This window comes from Sorex araneus, chromosome 4 (assembly GCF_027595985.1).
Source record: "Sorex araneus isolate mSorAra2 chromosome 4, mSorAra2.pri, whole genome shotgun sequence".
In the NCBI taxonomy this organism is placed as follows: domain Eukaryota; kingdom Metazoa; phylum Chordata; class Mammalia; order Eulipotyphla; family Soricidae; genus Sorex; species Sorex araneus.
Genome location: NC_073305.1, coordinates 106,307,495 through 106,321,245, shown reverse-complemented (window position 1 = coordinate 106,321,245; position 13,751 = coordinate 106,307,495). Strand labels below are relative to the sequence as shown.

General features: G+C 36.9%; 1 pseudogene; it reads left to right on the top strand.

Annotated features, from left to right (window-relative positions):
• Window positions 1-379: 379 nt before the first annotated feature.
• Window positions 380-592, top strand: LOC129404353 (protein kish-A-like; annotated as a pseudogene).
• Window positions 593-13,751: the final 13,159 nt, after the last annotated feature.

Here is a 13,751-nt window from a genome sequence, read left to right as displayed (position 1 = left end):
TTCAGAAAGCACTCCTGCTGGTGCTCAGGGAATTATACGGTTCTGGAGACCAAACTAGGGGCTGCTGAATGCAAGACAAATTGTACTTCCAAGTTGTACTACCACTTTGGCCCCATTTTGGTATGTTTTATTTTTCTATAAAAATAAGGTATATCATATGAAAATACTGACTACTTTTAAAAGTAGTAACTGCATCAAATGTTTAAAATTACTTTTATATTTTAACTGTACTTTTAATTCATTTGGGCAGGATGACGGAAATACATGAGAAACATTGTTTTCTTCTTATTTAGCAGGAGTTAGGAGCAGTTACATCTCATTTAGTTCAAGAAGGGGAGGGAATGGCTCTTCCAACCCTCCAACCGAAGAGTGATCTCATATATCTACTATTTTCAATTTTCAGAGTCTGTGGACTGTAGTGTCACTGCTTATATATACCTGGGCTTATATTAGATTCTTGGCATCCAGTCTCTGTACAGAAATAAAACTGGATTATTGGGTATGTTTTGGGAGTATGCCAGAATTGGTGATCTAAGAGTTCTTATGCAGCATATGTTGCATAATGATGACCTTCAATACCCTCTTCCAGTAGCTTGGCAAAATGACAGTATTTAACTGTCATCACATTGTGAAGCGATGAAATGAAAAAGGAATTTGTCTACTGAAAATAATAGAAAGAGCTATGTTTACTCTTTCATCTGTGACCGGTAAATCACATACATTTCGAGCTGATGCTCCTAATATTTTTCATTACTGGACCAATATTCTATATCAATAACTAGGATGCAAGTGTAATATTCAAATAGTTTAATATGTTTGTATAAACCTCAGGATAGTCACACAATACTGCATTCTATATGTGTCATAATGTTATATCAGATACCACTTTAGAGTAACTTATTTGTGGGGAACAAAGTATAAAATAAAATTAAGTTTTTCAAAAAAATTTGTTAAGTTTTTCAGGTTTTTTACACTGTGCTTTGGAAATTAATCTTTATAGAATGAAGAAAAGGGTAATGGTCTAGTATTTTATATTTTATATGTAAATATTTAAATAACATTGCATTAGAAAGTAGCTTTCATTTGAAATAGATAAATAATCATGTTTTTGGTGAGCATAATTAATAAAAATCTACTTTAGTAACCCACTGTAAGAGTAGGCTACAAGAGATATCTGAAGAAGTATTTCATGGTGTTTGTGAAGAATTCATTAGTAGAGATGCGAATTCTGATCATGAAATAGTTTATGTGAGATACAGAGCATACTCATACACACATACCACACACACTTTCACACATATATGTGTGCGTCTGATCAGAATGATAGTATAGCGGTTAAGGTGTTTGTCTTACACATAGCTGATAAAGATTCAATCCTAGGCATAAAGTATGATCCCCTGAGCTCTGAAGGAGTAATCCCTGCAAGCAGAGCCAGGAGAAGCTCTTAGGTCATTGAGTATAGGCCGCAAGCAAATAAACGTATATATTTATATATTGTATATACTTGGGCTGGAGTGATAGCACAGTGGGTAGGGCGTTTGCTTTGCATGGGCCAACCTGGGTTAGATTCTTCTGCCCCTCTTGGAGAGCCCGGCAAGCTACCCAGAGTATCTCCCTGTCACAGCAGAGCCTAGCAAGCTACCCGTGGCTTATTCAATATGCCAAAAACAGTAACAACAAGTCTCACAATGGCAATGTTACTGGTGTCTGCTCAAGTAAATCGATGAGCAATGGGATGACAGTGACAGTGATACAGTTATTGTATATACTTATATAAACATATGTATATATACATTATATACGTTTGTGTTTTATATATAAATATAGATAAGCAATAATATAAGTATTTAGAGCATGTAGAAAATTCTGATTTCTATTTTGGGCATGTAGAAAATTTTGATTTCTATGTTGTTCTATTTTATTTCTATTTCTATTTCTGTTTTGTGGTTTGTAGCCAAAAGAGCTGAATGCAGAGCAAATGCCCCTTTACTATTTCCCTGGCCTGAGAATTCTGACTTCTTCAAACTGTTTTGAAATTTGTGGTCAGAGTTGAAACACTCTGTGAAGAGTTTCCCTTTTACCTATTTTTTATATTTTCATTATGAGATGCAACAATTTTCACACGTTTACTTTACTGAAGTATTTTCTAATTATTCCATTAGCCAGTCAGTGGTAACAAGCAATGTAAAGTAAATTATTGTGGGCTTACTATGGGCGCAGGCTTGAGGGCGTCTTCGGAAAAATGGAGACAATAGTGGAGGGAAGGTCACAGTACTGCTATAGCTATATAGCACTGTAGCGCTGTCCTCCCATTGTTCATCAATTTGCTCAAGCAGGCACCAGTAAAGTCTCCATTGTGAGACTTGCTGTTACTGTTTTTGGCATATCTAATATGCTACGGGTAGGTTTCCAGGCTCTGCCGTGCAGGCAGAATACTCTCCGTAGCTTGCTGGGCTCTCTGAGGCGGATGGAGGAATCGAACCCGAGTCGGCTGCATGGATAGCGAATGCCCTAGCCACTGGTGCTATCGCTCCAGTCCAATATATATATATATATATATATATATAAAATTAGATATTAAGGAGTAATATCTAATTATTATAGATATTATAATCTCCATTGTGAGACTTCTTGTTACTGTTATTGGCATATCGAATACATCATACATTGTTTGCTAGGCTCTGCCATGTGGGCGGGATACTCTTCGTAGCTAGATTTCAAATATTAGTTTTTAATATTTGGACAAATATCTATATTGTTTTCTACTGAGACTGACCACTTTACAGTAGCACCAACAATGAATGAAAGTTCCTTTTGTACCACAGCCCCCCAATAAGGCTTTTTACTGCTCCTAAGTAATACCTTATTATTATTATTATTGCCAGTGTTAAATTATCTTATTATAATTTTTTATTTAAAATTGTTTGATAATCATTGATGAACAATTTTATATGCCTGTTGGTTACCTGTATGTCTTCTTTCTCCACATTTGATAGGCTTGTCTGCTTTTTAGGTTGAGTTTTATAAAGCTTTATTGAACTTAAATAAATATTAGCCTTTGTCATACGGGTTAAAATAGGAGAAAAATATCTTTAGCTACTGTTCCTTTCGTAATGTAGAAACTTTTAGTTTATGTAGTCCCATACGTTTCTTTTCATTTTTTTTCCCCACTTGCTAATGGAGTGGAATGTGGAAGAAACCAACACAAGTGTCGCGCCTGTGTTTTCTTGGATGTTTCATTGACTCAGATCTTTAACCCATTTTGAATAAACTTTTATGTATTGTATGAGTGGTAAGAGATAGGGTCCTCCTTTTTTTTAACTTTTGCAAATGTATTTCTCAATGCCATTTGTTGAAGAGACTTTCTTTCCTTCACTTTTTGATCTTGATTGCTCTATTATGTGTTGACTATTTTTATTTCTGAGAGTTTTATTTATTTATTTTGTTTTATTTCTGTTTCAAATATGTCTTGTTTGTTTGTCTCTTTGTTTGTTTTTAGACTACACCTGGTGATTCTCATTAATTACTCCTGGCTCTGAACCCAGGAATCACTCTTGGCAGTGGTTGGGGAACCAAATGAGATGCTAGGACTTGAACCCAGGTCAGCCACGTGCAAGGCAAGATCCTTATCCGCTGAATTACCTCTTCAGGCCCAAAATGTCTTTTTTGTCTTTTTTTTAATGTCTAACAAATCTTGACATGTACACAGTTATTATCTTCACTCAAGACTACATTATTTTATATACTGGCAATGAAAATATTCTATTTTCTAAAACTGTGCCTCTGTCTTCATTACTAAATACTATCAAATATATTTAACCAGCTATGTGAATATGGCATTGTTTTTTCAAAAAAATATGTAATTGTGTCATTCCCTCTATTTTATAATATGCTTTATTTTGCTCTAGATATGTGTATAATTTTCTAAGGTTAAAATATTCAAAATTTATTATATACATTTGGTGATCTGTGTAACTAAGATCAAAGAATGAAGCAGTCATATAGTAGGGTATTCAAATAAACAAAACACAGTCATACATATATATATATATTTAAGATCAAAACTGAACTATTATAAGAGCATTTATGTAAGTTTTGCCAGTATACATCCACCATGGATATTTAGAATTAAATTGTTCAATAATTAAATGATTGTGCCTTCTAAAATATAGACTGACAGATTTTAACTTGCTAATGGAATTGACATAATATTTTAATGAATGATAACTGACAAAATGAGAATAATAACATCAAAATTTAAATAAATGGAATAGATTACACCAAAGATAGAGTTCCTATAAAACATATCTTATGATAAACTAATTACCTAATAAACTAATTACTACATAAGAGTAATTATGTAGTAAATTAAATCACTGTATCACTGTATCACTGTCATCCCATTGCTGATCAATTTGCTCGGCGGACTCCATTCATCCCTGTCGCGTGCTAGTGTAGCCCAATGGCATCTTCTGGCTCCAGGAACATGAAGAACATGTTATTGTTACTGTTTTTGGCATACCGAATACTTTACAGGTAGCTTGCCAGGCTCTGTCGTACAGGTGGGATATCTTCAGTAGCTTGCCAGGCTCTCCCAGAAAAATTGCATTGCTCTTTCGGGGAGCTTTGTTTTATAGTCTCTGTATCTGGATGTAACCTCATCAATGACCAAGATCCAGAGTAAATTATATATTTTTATTTATACTAGAGAAAAAAGTTTTTTTGTTCATAGATTAGCTTTAAACTTTGCAAAATAAACAGTATAATGAATAGCCTGTCAAAAACAAATTTCAAAAAATTTAGATCAGTAAGTTACAGAGTTACTAAATATCCTAGTTATACGTTTAAAAAGTTATAGCTTCCACAAGTTACTCTAGTTACTGACATGATTTTGTAATTTTTTTTTTTTTTTTTTTTGCTTTTTGGGCCACACTCGGCGATGCACAGGGGCTACTCCTGGCTCTGCACTCAGGAGTTACTCCTGGCGGTGCTCAGGGGACCATACAGGATGCTGGGATTCGAACCCAGGTCAGCTACGTGCAAGGCAAATGCCCTACACACCATGCTATCACTACAGCCCCAATTTTGTAATTTTTATACATAAGGATATTAATATGTCAATGCTTTAGCCAAGAATTTTACATTTTCAAATTTCTGAAATCTGTCTTTAATTTTAATCTCTCTGTATCTGTCTTCTCTTTCCTTATCCAGTCTCTCTCTACCTCCATATATCTCTTTCTTTCTCTCTCTGTCCTTCAAACACACACACACACACACACACACACACACACACACACACACACACACACACATACATGCACGTGCACATCTTGTACATTACATAAATGTTGAGGATTTGACAGGGGCCAGGGCACTTGCCTCTCATTCAGCCAACCAGGCTTTGGTGGTTTGGTTTCCAACACCACATAATTTCCCCTAGCTCTCTCAGGAGTGATCCCTGAGCTCAGAGCCAGGAGTGAGCCCTGAGTACTACTGGGTGTAGCCTAAAAACATTTAAAATATAAATAATTTTGGACTGAATTGAAAATCTGGGGTAGGTGAACCTTGTCAATATTAAAACCAGTAGTTTCAGTAAAACATTTTTTCACCAATATCCTTAACATTTTTCAAGTCCCCATTTATAGTATTTATAGTAACCTTTCAGAATTCATGAATCTGTTCATTTTATTGTACTCTTTTCCTTGGCTGCAAAGTGTTTGTAGATAAACCTCTATGCAAAATCAACATGCTATATTAAAAGCCTTATGCTATCTAGCTCTGTTGAAGCCTCCTAAGTTTCTTCATTCACTGTTTCACTGTATTACTGTCATCCCATCCCGTTGCTCATCGATTTGCTCGAGCAGACACCAGTAACATCTCCATTGTTGTTACTGTTTTTGGCACATCGAATACGCCACACATACCTTGTCAGGCTCTGCTGTGCGGGCAAGATACTCTCAGTAGCTTGCTGGGCTCTCTGAGAGAGGTGGAGGAATCGAACCCAGGTTGTCCGTGTGCAAGGCAAAGGCCCTACCTGCTGTGCTATCGCTTCAGCTTCTTCATTCTTCATTCTTCATTCACTGTCTCTTTTATTTTTAATCATGTTCTCTGATACAGACTCTAGTAGATTTTACAAAACTGTTTCTCTTATGGATATATTTATCCCTTACAATCCTTCCCAGAAGAAAATATAAAATTTATATAATATGAATTTCTGATTTTGCCTCTTTAATTATTTATGGCATTCCTCACTGTAGACTATTGCAATTAGAGCCATTGATTGTCCTTTGCAAATTCAATCATTCCTACTTGCCTAGTGTGAATGGTACCTCCTAATGTATAGGCATCTGTAAATAAACATCTGGCAGGGGGCTACCAGGGGAGAGCCCCCTGCAGCTCTCCCCGTGTCAGTCACCCACCAGCCATGGGGCAGACAGAGGAGGAAATGAAGGCCAAGCTGGTTGATTGATCAGTTGCTGTTTATTTCATTCTCTCCTCGCGCCTGTTCCAGTCTCTGTGAGCTCCCCATTTCTCCTCTCTCCCCCAGGACTCTTCCTTCCTAGCTCCTCACTCCTCCATCTCACTCTCTCCCACCCTCTTCTCACCTGGATCCTCCTTCTTCCCTAGTCTCACTCCCTACTTGTCTCTCTCCATCTTGCCCTCTAGGCTACAAACAGTCAGGTAGGAAAATCAACATAAGAAAGCCCTTCCTGAGGGCCCCCAGATTCAAAGGAAACAATACCTAGGGGCATTCCAAAGCCCTTCCTGACTGCCAGTAGGCAAAATACCTCTTAAGGTTTTTATCCTTTCCTTAGTCCAAGAACTCATTAACATCTTAATACTAGTTATTTTTGTATGGACACAGTAAGAAATGCACTGAGGCTTCTCGGGCAGCTTCCCTGGCAACATCTTGCCACAGACTCAGACTGCAGCACTCAGGCCAGATTAATCATTCCTAACCCTAGCAAGGTCTGAATGTAGTTACTACTTTTTGGATCATGACAGCATTTGTCCATGACCAAGTGTTAGGGCGCAGATCAAGATCTCCCTATAACGACAAAGAGACTCCAGAGACTGCAAACAACAAGCAGGGTTTATTGTAAGTCTGGCTAGCCAGGGTCAAGCCACCTACGCGGACACGCAGGTCCAGCAGGTTGGGCAAAGACCCGGAGCTTCTCCAAAGGAGATCTTATATAGGCCTTCCCCAGCCCTTACAGCAGAGCCCGAGCATTTCATAGCCAATAGATTTGTAATATTACAAACTTTCTTAACCAATCCATTTAAAAGGACATCACTCCTTAGCCTATGGTTTTAGAGATCAGTATTTGAGCCAATATTCAGGAATGTCCCGGTTCTGAGGGCAGTCCTGGGTCTTGTGATATGGGTCTTGTGAGATGGGTCTTGTGAGAAGCATCTGGTTTTCTGGTCTGACCACCACCCTTCTTGCGACCCTGGGCGCCTGTATCCAAATTCCTTGCTCAGGGGCAGAAAATCAAGTTATTCTGCAATATGGACTCCTGAGAAAGCTAAATTGATTCCTGTGGTCTGCTCTGGGCCAGTTCCTCACACAAGCTCTTAACTTATAGTTAAGCATTAGGTGCTTTGGCCAGGCCCATCTCGATGCCAGGGTAACACATAACTCACTGCTTGCCCTGGGTCCGTTCCGTCCCTCCTTGGGACCCTGCTTTTGGGGGTGCTAGGAAGTAAGGGCAGCTGAGGCTTAGGTTGAGAGAACAGATGCCCAGGAGGAAGATATCATGTAGAATCAAATGACTCCCAGGTTACAAAGCATAGCATTTGCTACAGTCTTCCTGTGCAAAAGGACATGGCTCTGAATAAACTATGCAAAGGACACAAGGAGAAGAGAAAAACAAAATTTACAAGTCAATAGAACACAAAGAAAGAAGTTACAAATAAACACAGAGGTATGGGAGCACTGTGATGGGAACAACCCAATAAACCTAAACTACCTGAGGCTATGTTATCCTACAGGAATCAATCTTTGCAACATGTGAATACTTTACATGGCATAGTGAATTTTATCAATGTATTCAATTAAGAAATTTTATGTTAATTTAATGTATTAGGTAGGTCTGTACATATGTACATATGTATGTATGTGCGTGTGTCAGAAAGGGAAAGAAAGAAAAGCTGAGCAAATGAATTCTCTCCTGAAGATTCCAGGAGACATTTTTAGTCCTTCTGATTTTTAGCCTCTGTTTACCTTTAGATCAAACTATTGCCTTTATATCTCTTTCATTTTTAGCATCATTGTGAAGTAACAGTTTCTCTTTTCTCTGCCTACTCTTTGAAAATTTCCTGTAGAGTCTGACTCCTGTTCTGTTCTGAATAACCTTTCTTACCTTTCTTTTAATTTGACAAATTTAACTAAACTCTTCTCTCACCTGAGGCACCTACAGTTTTGACATTAATGGTCTTTTTTCCCTTTTTATCTAAATATTGTTTTTTCTTCATGAATGTCTTATTTACCTCTGGCTGTTAGTTACATGTGAGTATATTACTCACGATCTGTTCTTTTCTCTGATCCTCTCTAACTTTCCATATATATCTTGAGCAATCACCTGAAATCACTTCTACTCTAACTTCTAATATTCCAGTACAACTTTACTCATGAATTTTCAATACATTTAGACATGTAACTATATTTTATCTAGGCATATCAATATTATTAAAGAAAAAGATTCTTATTTTTACTTTCTTCTTTAGAAAGAATGAATCACCTTAACCTTTTACTGTGATTCATTAAAAAACCATTTTTAAAATGTTGCTTGAAGAGCATGATGTAGGTTGAGGAAAGATTTGGAGATGAATAAAACTTGGAGTAGAAAGACAGATTATTACTTTTTAATAAAAGTAATAATTTTTCTAGAGATATAATATGATAGTATCATATTTTAAATGGTGAAGGCATTGTGGGATATACGATTAATTTGGTTGATAGTGAAACAGACTCAACTGAAAAGAATACAGGGAAAAGAATTGAGAGACTGGGAGAGTTACAAAGCTATTCATGATTAAGGTGCAGGCTTACAATGTTCTAGCACCAATCCTTTCACCAGTGTCTACTTCCACACACCAGTGTCTCAGTTTCTTCAACCCCTGAATCCCCAGCCTGCTTCTATGGCAGGCAATTTTCCCCTCTACCATTGTCTAAGTGTTTCCTTCCTGACTTAACCTCATCACCATTTTCCTGATGAGAAGCTTCATACTGAGGACCAGTTCTTTTGCTTTTCATTTCTATTGTCATTTGGCATTGGTTTTTCTACCACTATATATTTTTGGGAGCTAGGGGGATACACCCAACAGTGCTCAGAGCTTACTCCTGTTTCTGTGCTCTGAGATCAATATTGATGGGCTCGGGGGACATATGGGGTTCCAGGGATCGAACCTGGGTTTACTGTGTACAGAGTTAGTGCCCTACTTGCTGTACTATTACTCAAGCTCCATCTATTACACTATGTTTCTTTATATCCCACATATTAGTGATACCATACTGTGTCTATCCTTCTCTTTATTAACTTCACTCAGCATGGTACTTTCCAGATATATCCATATGGCAGCAAATTGTATAACATCATCTTTTCTTATCACTGAGTAGTGTTCCACTGGGTATGTGTACTGAAGGTTCTTTATCCAGTCATCCATTCTGGGGCACTGGGTTGTTTCCAGAGTTTGATTCTTATGAATAGTGATGCAATGAACATAGGAGTGCAGATGTTTTTTCACATTGTGTTTTTGGACTATTGGACTTAATACCCAGAAGTGAAATTGCTGGGTCCTATGGAAACTCAGTTCCTAGATTTTTAAGGAATGTCCATCTTGTCTTTTTAAAAGACTGGAACAGAGCTGGAGCGATAATACAGCTCGCAGGAGCAGGGCATTTGCCTTGCACATAGCCTACCAGAGTTCGGTCCCAGGCATCCCATATGGTCCTCTGAGCACCGTCAGGAGTGATTCCTGAGTGCAAAGCCAGGCATAACCCCTGAACATCTTGACAGGTATGACCCAAAAAGAAAAAAAAAAAGGCTGAAAGATTCAACATTCCCACCAGCAGTGAAAGTGAAAGAGGGTCCCTTTTAACCCACATCCTTGTCAGTTTTGGTTGTTGTATTGTTGTTCTTGTTTTGATTGGTATTTCCTTGATGATTAATGATACAGAGCATTTCATATGCCTTTTGACCATTTGTATTTTTTTGAGGAAGTTCCTTTTTTTATTGTATTGGATTTCTTTCTTGTAAATTTTACCAGTATTTTGTATATCTTTGATATTAACCCTTTATCCTATGAGTGGTGAGACATAATTTCTTCCAGACTGTCTTTGTATTATGATTAATTTTTCTTTTGAGGATTTGTTTCCAAATTCTCCCTTCCAATTCATGTTAGTCCAATTCATTATAGTGATTATTTCTTTTTGCATTTTGTATGTCTGTGTCTTCATGTTTATATTTCTAATATCTACCTCTGTGCTTGATACATAAGAAATATTAAATAAATTCAGCATAAATCACTAGACATCATGGAATTGTAGGAATAAAATATAAGATAAAAATTTCCTGGGGCTGGAGAGATAACACACCGGGTAGGGCATTTGCCTTGCATGTGGCCGACCCTGGGTTCGATTCCCAGCATCCCATATAGTCCCCTGAGAATCGCCAGGAGTAATTCCTGAGTGCAGAGCCAGGAGTAACCCCTGTGCATTGCCGGGTGTGACCCAAAAAGCAAAAAAAAAAAAAAAAAATTTCTAAGAAGCAGCATTCAAAGCATTTTTTTCCATTAAACCGGTGGAATCTGTGTAAGAATTGATTGCTAAACTAAGCACTATGGTTTCTGCAGGACTGTAATTGTCTATTCAAAGATTTAAGGTTCTTCCTGAGACTCTCCAGCTTCCTTTTGGGGGTTGTGTATGCAGATAAATGGGATATAGTAATATTCTCTCAGAGATTACAATTGTGAGGAAAAATTTATATGAAATCTTTAGTGGAACAAGGTTCAATAAAGTTATGAAGGTATATAAATAAAATACTAGGTAGATTATAGAAAGAGAGGGAGAAAAATTCTTAGGATTTAGATAAGTCTTCCTAGAGTTAAAATTAAGTGAACAAAAATAAAGATTTTAGGAGAAAATTGTTCATATCAGTATTATAAATTGCAAATATAAATGGACAATGCAGCAAATAAACTATAACTTTTAGGTGTATGTTTTGTAAAACATCTTAACACATTATGTTTATATGTATATTCAAAAGTTGTCTTCTAACTAAAAGTTTTATTTTAAAACTGGTGTGTATCATTGCTTTTTAAAATAAACCATACAGAATTTGTGCACAGTCAGAAGAGAAAATGGAATGTTTCATTAAAAAGTGATCTGACTAATCTGGGATGTGATCAAAGCATAAAGTCATGTGAAGTGGTAGAACTCCTGTTGAGTCTGGTATATTTTGATAAAAACTATAGACTTTGTTCTAATTCCCACATTCTCTATGAATGTGATCAAAGACATTTAGATCTCAGAGGCCACACAGTTTGAAACTGACAGTCACCTCAGTGACCCAGTTCAGAAAAGTCTGTGGGAACCTGATTAGAGGAATTTCAATTATTATGAAGAACTAAATATTTTTATAGAAACATTAAAGTTCACACAGTAAGAATTCAACATTTTAGCTATAATTGGTCTCATTGAAGGAACATTAATTTAAGTTATATTAATATTATTTTTAATGACTATTATCTATGATGAGGCTTTTATCTTTATACTGTGTTTATTTGGTATTTAATTTTCCTGCCAGAAGGATATTTATACTTATAGTAAAATATTAAGCTTTGTACATAATGAAAATAAGATAGTTTTAAGCTTTGTGTATATAGATAGAACAAGTTCCCAAATGTATTTTTTTTCCTTCTATTTTTGGGGTCATACCCTGAGATTCACAGGGGTTAGTACTGGCTCTGCACTCAGGAATTACTCCTGGCATTGCTCAGGGGACCATATGGTATGCTGGGAATTGATCTCGGGTCAGCTGCATGCAAAGCGAACACCTGCTCACTGTATTTGTTTTTTTCCTTAGGAATTTTAAACCTTCTTTAGGTTTTTGCACCTCAATACTAGTTTATACCCAGATAGTGAAATTTTATTAAAATTTAGAAAATTTTTGAATAAGATATTTATTCAAAATTTAATCATTATGCACATTTCAAAGTATTTAAATTTTATGTTAGTTGATGAACATGGTACACTTCTGCATAGTTTTGTGGAGTTTTGGGCCACATGCAACTATGCTCAGGGATTACTCCTGGCTCTGTGCTCAGAGATCACTCCTAGTAGTGCTCTAGGGGGTGTGTGTAATACCAGAGACAGAACCTGTTTTAGACATGTGCAAAGCAATCTCCTTATATAAGGTACGATCTCTATGTCCCTCCCATCTTTATTTGTCTTCTACTTGTGTCAATTAGTTTTACATTTATTGGCCCTTGTTTCTACTGTCCTTGGGTGTTAGACTCATGTGTTTTTTTTATATTTCACATGCCACAAATGAGTACAATCAATCTATGTCTATCCTTCTTTTATGCTCAGCATGATACTCTTTTATGAGTGAGTTTCATGATTTCTAACAGCTGTATAGTATTCCATTGTGTACATGTACCATAGTGTCTTTTACCAGTTGTCTGTGTCTAGCATTTGGATTGTTTCAAGATTCTGGCTATTGTAAACAATGCTGCAATAAACATACAAGTGAAGATGATATTTCTGTTGTTTCTTCTATTTTGTATGGGATGCCCACATTGCTTTCCAAAAAGACTGGATGAGAGAGAGAGAAAGTGTGTGTGTGTGAGAGAGAGAGAGAGAGAGAGAGAGAAGAAAAGAAGTGCTGCCTGCCATAAAGTAGTGGTGGGGTGGGGCGTGGGGGTGATGTGAGGGAAATTGTGGACAATGGTATACCTCTAGATCTTTGTAAAATGTAATTTTCATGCAAAAATCATACTTTAGACTCAAAAGAAAACTGTCAAAGTCTAAGTGACAAATGAAGGTTTATATGCTTTTTCTACTATAGGATAACATTGGGTTTGTCCTTTCAGCCTCACCGCAGGGAACTTAGTTTACCTTAAAGCAATGTCCTTTCTGTATGGATACAGGAAGACAGTTAATATGCTTTGTAACTTGGGAGCTGATTGACATCAATAATATTTACTCCTGGGCATCTGCTTTCTTAACTCAGTTGCCCTTAGTTCCTAACGCCATAAAGCAGGGTCCCGATGAGGGACGGAATGGACCCAGGGCAAGCTGTGAGCTACCCTGGCATCGAAATGGGCCAGGCCAAAGTGCCTAAATACTAAACTATAAGTTGAGAGCATGGTCATAGACAAATGCTGTCATGATCCAAAAGTAATGATAAGAATAGTACCCTACTGGGGTTGGGAAGACTAACCTGGCCTGAGGACTGTGGTCTGGAATATATAGTGAATATCCTCAGGAAGAACCAAACTTTAAGTCTGATATATCTCTTACTGTGCTCATACAGAATGACATTGCTAGAAATATTAGAAGTAAATATACTACAACTATTTTAGTGGATTACTAGCTGAGGAAAGAAGAAAGCAACACACCCTGGATGGGATCCCACCCTTCAGCAGATCTCCTACTAATCTGGAGTAATTTCCTTAGATGAGATTTTGTTAATCTCCTGGTGGAGTGGTCTTACCCCTCTTTGCTGATTTGTTAATGTTCAACCCAC